This window comes from Sciurus carolinensis, chromosome 4, assembly GCF_902686445.1.
Source record: "Sciurus carolinensis chromosome 4, mSciCar1.2, whole genome shotgun sequence".
NCBI classification, from domain to species: domain Eukaryota; kingdom Metazoa; phylum Chordata; class Mammalia; order Rodentia; family Sciuridae; genus Sciurus; species Sciurus carolinensis.
Genome location: NC_062216.1, coordinates 75,309,557 through 75,323,605, shown reverse-complemented (window position 1 = coordinate 75,323,605; position 14,049 = coordinate 75,309,557). Strand labels below are relative to the sequence as shown.

The 14,049-nt window shown below is 40.1% G+C and overlaps 1 protein-coding gene across 1 annotated transcript in view; it reads left to right on the top strand.

Moving 5' to 3' along the window:
- The first annotated feature begins 415 nt into the window (after positions 1–415).
- Slc2a3 (solute carrier family 2 member 3) overlaps positions 416–14,049 on the top strand; it is a 73,821-nt gene continuing 60,187 nt past the window's right edge. The window contains exons 1-2 of the mRNA XM_047549957.1: positions 416–451; positions 2,387–2,460. The gene's annotated coding sequence lies outside the window, so the exon portion shown is untranslated. The remainder of the gene's footprint in view (positions 452–2,386; positions 2,461–14,049) is intronic.

Sequence of the window (14,049 nt, the reverse complement as noted above, 5' to 3'; positions counted from 1 at the left end):
AGAAAGAGAGAGAGAGGGGAAAGAAAGAAAAGAAAAGAAAGAGAAAGAGAGGGGAAAGAAAGAAAAGAAAGAAAGAAAGAAAGAAAGAAAGAAAGAAAGAGAGAGAAAGAAAGAAAGAAAAGAAAGAAAGTAAGAAAATGAAAGAAAAGAAAGAAAGAAAAAGTTAAAAAGTTACTGGAAGAACTACCTGAAACCCCTCAGCCTCCTCAGCCGGACCCGGCAGGGATATCTGGGGGCACCACCTCGGGGGCGTGGAGGCGCCGCGCCGCGCGGGTATCTCTTAAAGCAGAAATGTTAACACCCTTTTAACCGCGGCGGTAGGGATGGTGGGCCCAGAAGTGTTGCCGGGTAAAGGGCTCCCCGCTTCCGCCGCAGGAAGCCGCCTGAGGGGGCGTCCGGAGGAACCCCAGGCCGCGGCCGGCCGGGGCTGGTCAGTTGGCACTAGTGGAAGGTGAGAAGCAGGACTGGGGCCAGGGTGGCCGCGACTCGCCAACGGGGCGGGACCTCTGCTCAGAGGTGGGTGGGTGCGTGTCCTGCTGACGGAGAGAGCCGGGAGTCACGTTTTACCATCACATCAACGGATCACTCAATATAGAATGCTGGGCTTGGCCAGGCAGCGCGGGGGTCCTAACGGCTGCGCGGCGCGGCGGGCGGAAGCGCTGTCACTCCGGGTCGCGGCGGCCTGGGACTAGCGCGGAGGCTCGGGTGGCCGGGAGATGGGCGGTTGAGCAGAGCTTACCCGCGGTTGCCGGTAGGCATGGTCGTTACGCTGCGCTGCCCCTGGATCTGCAGGAGACCGGGAACGCGGATCCAAGCTGGGGTCGTGTAGAGGCGGAGGTTACGGGAGCAAGAGGCCCGCGGTTCTGCCGAAACTAGCAAGTAACCTCCTGGCATTGGGAGAATTATTTATTTACTGAGCACCTACTATGCTCCAGCACTGCTTAAGGCGCTGGGATCCCACAGTGAACAGGGTGGGCAAACACCCCGCCCTCCTGGACCTTACATTCAGGCAACAGACAAGAAAATTCATAAGTTTATAATAATATGACATACAGTGATCAGTCTTATTAAGAAAAGCATAATAGAACTGTGAAATAGAGGATTGTATGTTAAGGTAGGACTGGGGAAGAGGTCATTCAGAGAAAATCTTTCCAAGGACGTGTCCTCTCACCCAGATCTGAAGGAAATGAGGATGCCTTGAATGGTCCTAGCAGAGAGAATGGGAGAACTGATCTGTTGTTTAGCCTTGAAATTTGTCTACCTGGAGCTTAAATGTTTTGTACATGAAATTATCTTTGTAGATTTTAGCAAAAGGAAAATTGACGTTTTCTTAGCAAATTATGTGATATTCATTCATCTACCACCGGATTCATGCAATGCTTTATTCCTGAAGTGTGAGAGAAAGGTTGGAAGACCAACTGCCTTTGTTATTAGTTTGGCAAAATTAATTTTTAGTTCATTACATATACTAAATGTAGAATTTCCACTGGTTTACAGGAAGTCTTAATCTGAGTTCATTTTTGCAGATAATTAAGTAAAAACCTCACTTTTTAAGAAAAGTGCTTTTATTTTAATTAAAGGAATAGGGAGGGTTTTTTTGGGAGGGGACAGGGGCTTTGTTTGTTTTCCCAAATAAGAATAACCCGAGGGCAAGAACTAGCTGACAGGAAAGAGAAGAGATAGTTCTAGGAACTGAGAAAGGTAACAGAGGATATGAAAAGGAAAAAGTAGTAAGGATGATGTGAAATAACCAGAAGAACAATCTGTTCTCATTCTCCTCCTCCTCCTAATAAACTCAGGAAACAGTACTTGTGCTTCAACATTCCACATCTCAGCTGATTTTCCAAAACTACCCATCCTAGTCAGGAGAATAGGTAGAAGATAAAACAGACGCAGACTTGATAACTAGTTAAGCAGAATCATGATTTTCAACTCTACCATAGCTCACTAGCAGTTTAAGCTAATATAAAACTTTAAGGAGCAGCTTGTTTCAAATATTTTTAACTTTATATGGCAAAGTAAGTCACATTAAAATCATGGAGTTTTATGGCAGCAAGGTCACCTACTCTAACCCCTGTTCATTTTGCCATAGGAAAATTGTGCTAGTTTTTGACCAAGCAGTGATTCAATATATAAAGTTGCTGTTTTTGCCATAATCAACTGTTTTTCCCTTTTCTCTCCCTAGAACCTTTAAATTGATAAAAATCCCATCCCAACTATTGAACAAATGAAAAGATCTTTGTTGAGGACCCCTAAATTGACTTAACCTAAGATACCATTAGAGTTGTATGAGATTTTGCCTTCCACAAGTATTTGTTGGAGTGTCCTTTGGCCAGGAGCCTAATTAGATAGAGTGAATAAATAACAAGCTAATTAAAATTTACAGGAAGTTCTACTTGAAGAGGATTGAAGGGAGAGGCAATTCTCAGTAGAACAGAGAGATGGAGAACAACTAACAGTGTGAGTATTAAGATATCAAATTGGTTTGTCTTGATAACATGTGGGACATACTTAAGTGTGGTTAAAAAGACTATTATAGCCAACAGACTTTGTACATGTCTACATTTTGAAAATTCAGTTAATTAGCATTTGCTATTTGTGGTGTTTTGTGCTTAAATATGTATTATCAGAACAATAAGAACACTCGTGTTCATCATTATGATTGCAAACAGGTTTCATTAAAAATTATACGCAACTGGTTTTGAGGAAATCTTGAACCATGGCATTATAGATATAAAGAGTAACAGTGAATAAACTCAGTTATAACTATTCTTATTGAGTTGACTCTAGAGTGTGAGTCATATTATTTGCAAAACATTGTTATAAAGATCCACAAAAACAATTGAGTAAGATTTCAGTTTTTAGAATGGGATGGGAGTAGGATAGGCATCTTCTAATAGTTAAATTACATGTTTCCTAAATGCAATGACTAGGGGTCATACTTGGAAACACTTTACATAAACTGCTTCTCTGGAAATTCACTAGTATCTTGAGTGGCTTGCATCTCAGACTTTCAGATTGTTTTCTTTGTGGATATTTTAATGGTCATTCTTAGGAAGCAGAGCTGGAAGAAAGGAAGCATTTGTTCTTCTCTCACATTTTCTAAAAGATATGTTAAAAAGTCAACACATTTTATAAGGAGAAAAAAGAAAATCTACAGTATAACAGTCATATAGTAATGAAACCTCCCAGTCTTCAGTAGCCTGATGCATGAGAGGTACTGACAATGAGCTCCAGCAGGCGTCTCAGGATGGCTTTTGTCCCACCTAAAGATCTGAGCTATGGCTTCAAGGATTATCCAAGATGGCCGCTCTGGCTTTGAAATGTGGTGGCAAATGGGGAGCTGCAACTCAGGGTGAGGACGTGTTCAGCTGGAGGTCCTGGAGGTGGGATGCGGTTGGTCAGGCAGGGGTCCTGGAGGTCCGGTGTGTTTGGTGTGGTTGTGGGATCCTGGAGGCCGGGTACAATCAGTCAGTCTTGGGTCCCTGTGATAGGGCACAGTCAGTTGGTCTGGGGGTCCTGGCGGCAGGGAGCAGTCAGTTGATGTAAGGGCCCCAGAGGCAGGGAGTGATCATCGGGCTGAGGGATCCTGGAAACAGGGCTCTGTCAGACCGGCCAGGGGTCCTACGGGGCCTGGCTGTTGTCTCAAAATGGCAGTAGCCATGTGTAATCAAACCTGCAGGTACTGTGACAGTGAACTTCCAGGCAACAGCAGGCAGCTGGTGCTCCACTGGCGGTAGGCGATCAGTTTGCTGACTGTTGTTGGACGATCGGGAGGTGAACCTCGTGCGTTGGGTGATGGATAGGTGTAAGGCAGGCATTGGACCCACCAGAGGCAGGCAAATGGCGGGTGATAGGCGCCTGACAGTGAGCAATCTGCACTCAAAAAAGGTGTTGATATGCTGGCAGACTGCAGGTCATCACAGCAGACAAATGGGGTAAACACCAGGGAATCCATATGCAGCAAAAACTGCTTCACCAAGAAACAGATATCCTCTGCTTAAAACCAGAGTTATGGAGCGACGAGAAACGCAGCCTCCCTCCAGTCTGTCATCTTGGATCCCCAAAAAGTCAACACATTTTAAAAGGCAATATAGCTTGGTGTGGTTGTGCACACTTGTAATCCCAGCTACTCAGGAGGCTGAGACAGGAGGATCTAAAGTTCAAGGTCATCCTGGGTAGCTTGTTGAGACTCTGTCCCAAAATAAAAAATTAGGTAGAGCACCACCTGTGGGTTCAATCCCTAGCATGTGTGTGTGTGCGTGGGGGGGGTATTTATATGACAATTTTAAGATGATTTTGAAAAGATGTTAGAGGAAGCCCCATAAAAGGAAATATGGGACATAGAAATTAGTCAAAAAGTGATCTTTTTTTTTTATGTGTTCATTTTTTTACCAACCAAGAGTGAAGTTCCTGTATCCTCCACCCACTCCCGCTCCCCACCCAAGTCTCCCTGGTGCATATCCAGACTTACCCTATTTATTTAATTTAATAATTAGAATTCATTGCTTAAGACTAGGAATTACTTTGTTTTCCATTTCAAAAATCATAGCTATTCTATCTCTGTTATTTCTGGACTTCCTGATTATGCAAATTTTTTATTATTAAGGTGTCATCTGTCATTGTTGCTTTATTTTAAAAGATTTGTATGCCTGTGAATCTCTCAATAATACAGAAATCAAGGGTAGAAATTTGGTGGGAATTAAGGATAAGTAAAGTTTAAAAGTGTTTGTTGATACTGTTATTAGCAATTTTACTTTGACAAAACTGTTTTGACATAGCCAAGTACAACTGATTATAAAAAATTGTCCGATATCATTACTAATTAGACAGATCAAGGGATTCAGAATCAAGAGGAATGAGGAGACAAAGATATAATACATAGTATGAAAAAGATAACCTTATATCATTATTTACCCACTGGATTTTAGTTTAGGTTGAAGAGGGGATCAGGAAAGAATAGAGATTTAGGACTTTTTTTTTGGTGGTAGTGGAGATCAAATCAGGGCCTACCACATGGTAGGCCAGCACTCTAGCACTCCACCACTGAGCTATATCCCTCACCCTTTTAATTTTTAATTTTGAGATAGGGTCTCTCAATGTTGTGGAGGCTGGCCTTGAACTTGTGATCATTATGCCTCAGCCTGCTGAGTAACTGGGATTACAGACGTGGGCACCTTGCCCATTTTATAGGGATATAGATATAGAAAACAAAACTAAAGATTTTCAAACATCCTTATTTTTTAGCCCTATGTAATTCCTCAGCTTCATATGTTAAGGAAGAACATGCAGGTAAATTGACCTATAAATATGATTTGTATAAATCATGATGGGAATCAGACATATTGTTCTTTTATTCAAGCATTCTTCCTCTAATAAAACAACTTATGAGATAATAAGTAGCATTTCTTTTCTGGAAAGATGTAGTAGTCTCAATGACTCATTTATTCATTTGAATTGCTCAGATGACTATTATATGACAAGCCTGGACCTGCCCTCATAGAATTATATTCTAATGAAGAAAATGACAAATTCTAAAAAAAGTAAAGCAACACAAGGGAATAGAAAATAGAAGGGCTGGAGGGGAGGAATTTACTTATTCTACTGCGAACAAGGATAGACTCTTCAAGGTGAATTTGATAGGAAACCAGAATGATGATAAGGAGTTAGCCATAAGAAAATCTGGAGAATCTGTGTTGCATCCATAGGGAATGGCATATGTAAAGATCATAGAGGGGTTCTTTCAAAGTTGCAGAGACTGGCCTTGAACTGACAGTCCTCCTGGTAATGATTTAGTAGTTTAGAGCAGGGGTCGGCCCGCTCTGTGTAAACAGCCAGAAAAAAGTACTTTTAGGGGGCTGGGGAGATAGCTCAGTTGGTAGAGTGCTTGCCTTGTAAGCACAAGGCCCTGAGTTCGATCCCCAGCACCCAAAAAAAAAAAAAAAAAAGTACTTTTAGATTTTGTGGACCATATGGTTTGGTTCACAACTATTCAGCAGCTCTATGTGATATTATTAAAGCAGCCATAGACATTACATAAATAAATTATCATGAAGTCTTACTTATATTAAAAAAGGCAGACGTGACAGCAAAACACAAGCCATAAAAGGAAAAATGAATAAAATGGGGCTTATCAAAATGAAAAGCTTTTGCTCTGCAAAAACCCTGTGGGAGCTGGGCACAGTACCACACACGTGTAATCCCAGGGATTCACCAGGCTGAGGCAGCCTTAGCAACCTAGCAGGACCCTAAGGAACTTAGCAAGACCATGTTTCAAAAAATAAAAAGGGCTGAGGATGTGGCTTAGTGGATAAGCACCTCAGAGTTCAATCCTTGGTACTAAAAAACAAAAACAAAAACACACGCAAAATAAAATGACCTTTTTATAGGGTCATCTGGAAAAGACAAGCAGAATATTTGCAAACCACATATCCCCAAAGGACTCATGTATAGAAAATATAAAGCATTCTCAAAATTCAACAGTAAACTGTAATCAAACTAGTGTGGTACTGGCATAAGGACAGATATATAAATCAGTAGAATCAAACAGAGTTCAGAAATTAACCCCCTGTTGTGATATTTATGGATTACTTGATCTTCATGTTATTTCCCAACCCCCTGTGTTGATTTTTGACAAGAGTGTCAAGACCACTTAGTGGGGAAAGAATAGTGTTTTCAAATGGTACAGGGGCAGGTTGATTGGACCCTTACCTCACAGTATATACAAAAGTTAATTCAAAATGAATCAAATATATAGATTAGGAGCTAAAATCATAAAACTGTTAGGAAAAAATATAGATATAAATCTGTGATCTTGTATTAGGCAGTTTTTCCTTAAGAGAAAAAAGCCTGAGCATCAAATGGAAAAATAGACATACTGTACATAATCCTAATTAAAAACTTTTCTTCTTCCAAAGACACCATCAAGAAAGTGAAAAGACAACCCACAGAATGGGGGATAATTATATTAAATCATGTATCTGATAAAGTACTTGTATTTAGAATATATAAAGGACTATTACAATGTAATAAAAACACAAACAACTCAATTAAAGAGCCGAGAATAGAGCTCACTGGTAGAACACTTGGCCGATATGCGTGAGGACTGTAATTCAATACCTTAGCACCACTGGTGGGGGAAAGAGAAGGATAAAGGATCTGAGAACACAGTTTTTGGAAGAAGATATACAAATGTCCAATAAGCATGAATAGATGCTCAACGTTACTAGCTGACAAGGAAATGCAAATTACAACTACTGTAAAATACCACTTCAAATTCACTAGATTTTCTATAATTGAAAAGTCAGACATTAACAATTGTTGGCAAGGATGTGGAGAAATTGATCCTGGTATGACGGTGCATTGCTATAATCCCAGCTACTCAGCAAACTGATACCAGAAGATCACAAGTTCAAAGACTTAGTGAGATTGTCTCTAAATAAAAAATAAAAAGGGATGGGGTTGTAGCTCCATGGTTTATACCCCTAAATTCAATCCCCAGTACAAAGAAAAAAAAAAAAAAAAAGGTGGACTGAGGTTGTGACTTAGTGGTAGAGTGCTTGCCTAGCATGTGTGAGGCACTGGGTTCAATTCTCAGCACCACATATAAGTAAATGAATAAAAATAAAGATCTGTCAACATTTAAAAAAACTAAAAATACTAAAAAAAAAAAAAAAAACTTGGATTCAGGTGCTCATTGCAGGATCATTCATAAGATTGGAAATACCCAAACATCCATCAACTTATAATCAGATAAGTAAAATGTGGTATATCCATACAATGAAATATTATTCAGCAATAAAAAATGAAGGAAGTACTGTTACAGCTACAACATGGTTGAACCTTGAAAATATTACTCTGGGTAAAAGAAGCCAGTGACTAAAGACTGTATATTAATGTGATTCCACTTATGTGAAATAGGCAAATGCATGCAGGTAAAAGGTAGAGGTGATTAACCAACTTTGAATATACTAAAATCCATTCCAGTATACACTTTAGAGAATGAATTGTAGAGTATGTATAGTATGTGGGTTTATATCTCAAAAGAGCTGTTATTTTTTTAAAAATCTAAAAAATTTAAAAAATGAGAGTCAAAAGACATGAGCGGACATCACCACTCTTGTAATCCCAGCTACTTGGAAAGATGAGGCAGGAAGATCATAAGTTCAAGGCCAGCCCAGGCAATTTAGTGAGACCCTATCTCAAACTTTTAAAAAATGGGATTGGTGATGCAGCCCAGTGGTAGAGCACATGGTAGTATATGCAAGGCCCTGAACTCTAAAGGCTCAGGACAGCAAAAAATAAGACCACTTCAACGAAATGTCACTTTGTATTTTACAAGAATAACTAAATTAAAAATATCAATCACATCAATTGCAGGTGAGGCTACAGAGAAACTAGATCATTTATACATTAATATTGAAAATATAAAGTGGTACAGTCATCTTAGTAAACACTATGGCACTTTCTTATAAAAGTAAGCATATGACTCAGCAATTGCATTCTTGGACATTTATCCCAGAGAAACAAAAACACAGTCATGGGCTAGGGATGAAGCTCAGTGGTGGAGTGCTTGCCTAGCATGTGTGAGACACTGGGTTTGATCCACAGTAACAGGGGAAGGCATACAAACCCAAACACAGTCATATAAAAACCAACGCATAGCTGGGCATGGTGGCTTAAGCCTATAATCCCAGCAACCCAGGAGGCTGAGGCAGGAGGATCACATGTTTAAAGCCAACCTCAGCAAGTTAGCTAGGCCCTAAGCAGCTCAGTAAGAATGTATCTCAAAATTAAAAAGTGGGGGCATGCCGCTGGGAACGTAGCTTAATGGTTTAGGGCCCCTGGGTTCAATTCCCTGTACCAAAAAAAAAAAAAGAATGTTCATAGCTTTATTTCTCATAGCCCCAAACTCCTAAACTGTAAGCATCATAAAGTCCTTTAACAGGTGAATGGTTAAACAAACTGGATACATTCATACTATAAAATACTAAGAAAAAAAAAGAAATGAACTATTGATAAACCTAACAACTTGAATAGATTCTAACAGAATTGTGCTGAATGAAAGGAGCTAATCTCAAATATTGTACTATCCCATTTGTATAATAATCATAAAATGACAAAATTATAGAGACAAATGACAGACTAGTGGTTGCTAGTGATTGAGGTTCAGGGAGACATGACTAATAGAGGAAACATGATGGATTCTTCTGATACAGCTGTTCTGTGTCTTGATTATGGCAATATGAATGTACACTTGTGACAAAATTGCAAAGAACCAAACCAGGTTTGATGGCATATGCCTGTAATCCCAGCTATTCCCCCGGGGAGCCTAAGGCAGGAGGACTGCAAGTTCTAGGCCAACCTGGGCAACTTGGTAAGACACTGTCTATAAATAAAAATAGAGTGGAACACAGTTCAGCATTGGAGCACTTGCTGAGCATGCATGAAACCCTGGGAAAATCCCCAGTAATGGGGTTGAAAAATTGCCAAGAACTAAAGAACTCTCAAATGGGTGCATTTAAAACTGTTAATATCTGAATTTAAGACTGGTGGCTTACATCAATAACCATTTCCTGTTTGTGATATTGTACTGTTATGCAAGATGCTGCCATCAGGGGAAACTAGGTGAATATATGAGATCTCTGTATTATTTGTTTTTCTACATATGGATTCACAATCATCTTGAATTAAAAGGAAAAATAAAACTACAGGCTGCATTTGACCCATGCATTTGCCTGTTGAATTCAAAAACAGGAAGGAGGGATTGTGGTACAGCAAAAAGAGTTGTAGAAAATTCTGTTGGAGAGACAGGCTTGAGTCAGATCACTTTGGGCCTAAAGTTTATGAAGAGCTGTTTTAAGTCTTTATTCTACATATGATAGAAGGCCACTCCAGAGGGTTTTTTTTTAAAATATTTTTTTAGATGTTGATAGGCCTTTTCTTTTACTCATTTACTTATATGTGGTGCTGAGAATCGAACCCAGTGCCTCACACATGCTAGGCAAGCTCTCTACCACTGAGCCACAACTCCAGCTCCCACTCCAGAGGTTTTGACCAAGGGAGAAATATGATCAAATTTATGTTTCTAAGAGATCACTTTTGCTGTTAGACAATGGACTTTATGGGAGCAAACAAAGGCAGAGAGATGAGTTATCTTATGAATCCAAAGTAGAGATTATGGTTAGTTAGGCAAGTAACAGGGCTAGTAGAAGCAGGTGGATTCAGAAGACAGGACTTGCTAATGAATTGGGGAGGGAGTGAAGGGAATACAGAACACAAAATCAGTTCCTGTTTTGGGGTTAAGCCATTGAGATGGGAAAATTGTGGGGAGAACCAGTTAGAGGGGAGAACTGGGGCAGGAGCCTGGAGTACTCTTCAGTTTGAGATTCCTATTAGCCATCCAGGTGTACACATCAAGTCCGCAGCTCAGAGATAAGGTCCAGGTTGCAGACTTGGAGTTGATATGGATAATAATTAAAGCAATAGGCCTTGAGAAAAAACCCAGAGAGTGAGTGTCAAAGAAAAGTATTTTGAGGATTGCAGCTTGAGGACACAGCAGCATTTACAAATGCTGAGAAAAGACAGTGAGAAAGTAGAAACTAGAACCAGGCACAGTGGCACGTCTTTAATCCCAGTTACTTAGGAAGCTCAAAAGTTCAAGGCCAACCTGGACAATTTAACAAGACCCTGTACCAAAATAAAATAAACAAACAAACAAAAAATAGGATGGGGATGTGGCTTAGTGGTAGAGCAACCCTGGGTTCAATCCTCTGTACTGCAAAAAAAAAAAAAAAAAAAAGAACCAGGACAGATTGGTGTATTAAAAGCCCAAAGCCAAGCAAACAAGCAAAAGAATTTTACTGAAACACAGAGGGAGTGGTCAGTTTTGTCACATATAATTGGTTTGGGGAAAAACAGTAGAGAACTGACCATTTGGTAAGATGAAGTTTCTTGACCTTGACTGGAGTTTTCAAACAAAGGTATAGGGACAAAAGACATAGGGCATGGATTAAACAGAGAAAGATTTAAGGAAATGGAGGAATTTTACTTTAGAAGGGAACATGGGCTTAGTTCAGTAGTAGAGTACTTGCCTGTCATGCTTGAGACCTGGGCTTAATCCTCAGCACTGCAAAATAAATAAATAGAAGCACAGATACAGGGGTTCTCATCTTAAGCAGTACATAAATCAAGAGAATTATTTTTTTAATGACCATGAAGGAATGTGTGCATTATTATTATTATTATTATTTTTAATGAATACCTTGATACCCATCACCATGCCTAAAAGACAATCGCCAGGCATAGTAGCTATAATCTCAGCTACTAGAAAGGCTGAAGCAGGAAGATCATAAACCTCAGCAAAGTAGCTCAGTGGTAAGAGTACTTGCCTAGCATGCTCGAGGCCTGGGGTTCAATCCCCACTACCACTAAAAGAAATAGAATCTTATAGGATTTGAAGATTTCCCTAACTTTTTAACTATCCCAGAAGTATCCACTTTTCTGCAATGTGAGAGTGAATTGATTTGGGACATAAAGCTCTGCAGAGCAGCGCTAAGGGTTTGCTTGAGATTATATCCTAACTTTAGCTTGAAACTAGTTACCACAGTATGGACTTTTCCCTAGCTATGTTTATTTAGTTAGTAAATACAGGCAAGCAGAATAAGAACTGCTGGATTTAACCAAGGGTTGAAATTTTATCATGGAATATAACAGGAGGGAAGGAGTGCCAGAGAATTTCAATTTTATGCAAGGGAGTGTTAGAGTTGATCAATCAGAAAATTTAAATTGGGTGAAGTGAAAAGTCAAAACAGTGGGAGAGTGATGAGGCAATGAAAAATTGATAGGCTTGATAATTTAAAGACTCTGTCTTTTTTTTTTTTTTTTTTTTTTTTTGTACCAGGGATTGAACCCAGGGGCACTTAACCACTGAGCCACATCCCCAGCCTTTTTTAATATTTTATTTAGAGACAGGGTCTCACTAAGTTGCTTAGGGCCTTGCTAAGTTGCTGAGGCTGACTTTGAAATTGTGATCCTGAGCCACTGGGATTATAGGCATAGGCCACTATGCCCATTGAGACTGCTCTCTATCAAATTTTTGGAGAAGCCAGTGACTCCAGAGACTGAGACCAACCTAAGCAATTTAGCGAGACCCTGTCTCAAAATAAAAATAAAAAGAACTGAGTGTGTATTTAGTGGTAGTGCCCTGGGTTCAATAACCAGTATCAATAACAAAGAAATCTTGAGAGAGGAAGTGATGGTGGTCAGTGTGAGATGCAAAAAGTGGAGTTTTGGGAAGGGTACATTTTTATTAATGACCAGGGCTAGGATGTTGTCATGGAGATAAGATGATTGGAAATGAGTGGACAAGGAACTGAGAGGCCAGTGTATTGTATTGAAGGAACTATCTCCAGGCATGATGATAGTAGGAGTGGTTTAAAACTGAGAGAATGGGTCAGGTTTTAAAATCTTCAGGAAATGAGGGGAAGTGAGCCAGTGATCAGCACGATTGTAATATCCTGATGGCATGAACTTCAAAGGAGATGAGTTTTTGAGGGACTAATGGATGAGAAACAGTTTCAGATAGGCAATGAGGAACTTCATAAGAGTGGCAAATGACATGCTGAACCTGCTCTCTAATGTTTTCAGATGAGTGAGCTACTTGAAAGTATGAAAAAGGAATTCATGGGGAAAGGGGTATTTTCAGTGAATTTTGAAAGAAAAAGAATTTTCAGGGAAATAAACTTGGAAAGATAATTACAGGCAGGGGAAATGCTGTTACCAAAGCAGGAGCTGTTGCGTCCCACCCACGACTGGTGCTTTTGGGAATCCAACTCCAGAGCCTGTTCCTATGGTGCTAGTACCATCTTTGGTATTGCAAGATCTATTTGGCAGTAGGCCGCCAGGTGGCGGTGTATATCTTTGTGGCACCTCTCCCAATACTGGCTGTGTTGTGGTCCAAGAGGAAAAAATGAAAGAATTAGCCTAAGAATAGCTGAGGTGAGACATATGCTAAGCGGATTGCTGTATTTCATTAGGCCTAGGAGGTAAAAACGTCTGGAGAAGATAGTAAATTTGAAAAAAATTTAGGGAATAGATCAGGGAAAAAGTAAAAGGAAATGCAGTACCTGGAGTCAGGGGTACATGGTGGGCTTTAAGTAGGGGCCAGCCCTACTCCTTCACACCCCTAGTTTGCTTTCCCAGAGGAACTCACAAGTCAGGGAGTTAAAGACACCCGTGGAACCAGAGTCACAGAATTAGAATTTCCCTAACCCCCGTAAGAAAGATTCCCCGGAGAAGATATGTGCCAACTTGATCAGAGGCTCAAACGAAAACAATCTCAATGTGAAGGACCACTTCGGATGCCCATGGAGACTGTGAGCATCACTACAAAAAAAAGTCTTGTGGTAAAAGTTCTAAGACTTGGAATGGTTTTCAGAGGAGAATCCACAAAGGACACTGACCAGCCCAGGTCTTCTGAGGTGGTTCAACAGGTCGCTTCCATCGGTATTGAACCAGGAGTTGAGGATGAAGTCACGAATGCAGATGCTTAAATCAACTATTTTAATAAATCTTCTAATTGTTTAAAGAAGCAGCAGCAACAGCCAAAAGGAGGAACCAAAGACAAAGGAAGAGACTTGTAATCTTGTGGTGTAGGGTGGGGCAGAGGCACCCAGGCATTACTGAAAAAAAGCTAGGAGCAATAATTTTCAAACATTCTTCCCCCCCCATTTATTCCTAAAATAACTGAAAAACTGTGTACCCCCTTTACACATTAAGTTGACATCTAGAAAAAATTCTTTTATGTTTTAATTGCTTCTAGGGATTAACTTCTGCTGTCTGGTATATAGAAGACATGCATTCAGGGCCACTGCTAGCCTTTCCAGTGCTTTTGTGCAAATTAGGAAAAGGTGCTTCTGTAGGGAAAAACAGGTTTTCTAGGGCTGGTGCCCTTATGCAAAGAAACAAGTGCCCCATTCTCTGGCTAAGGAGCAGCCCCTTACCAGTGTGTTATAAACTGTGTTTTTCCCCTTTCTATTCTAAGAACTA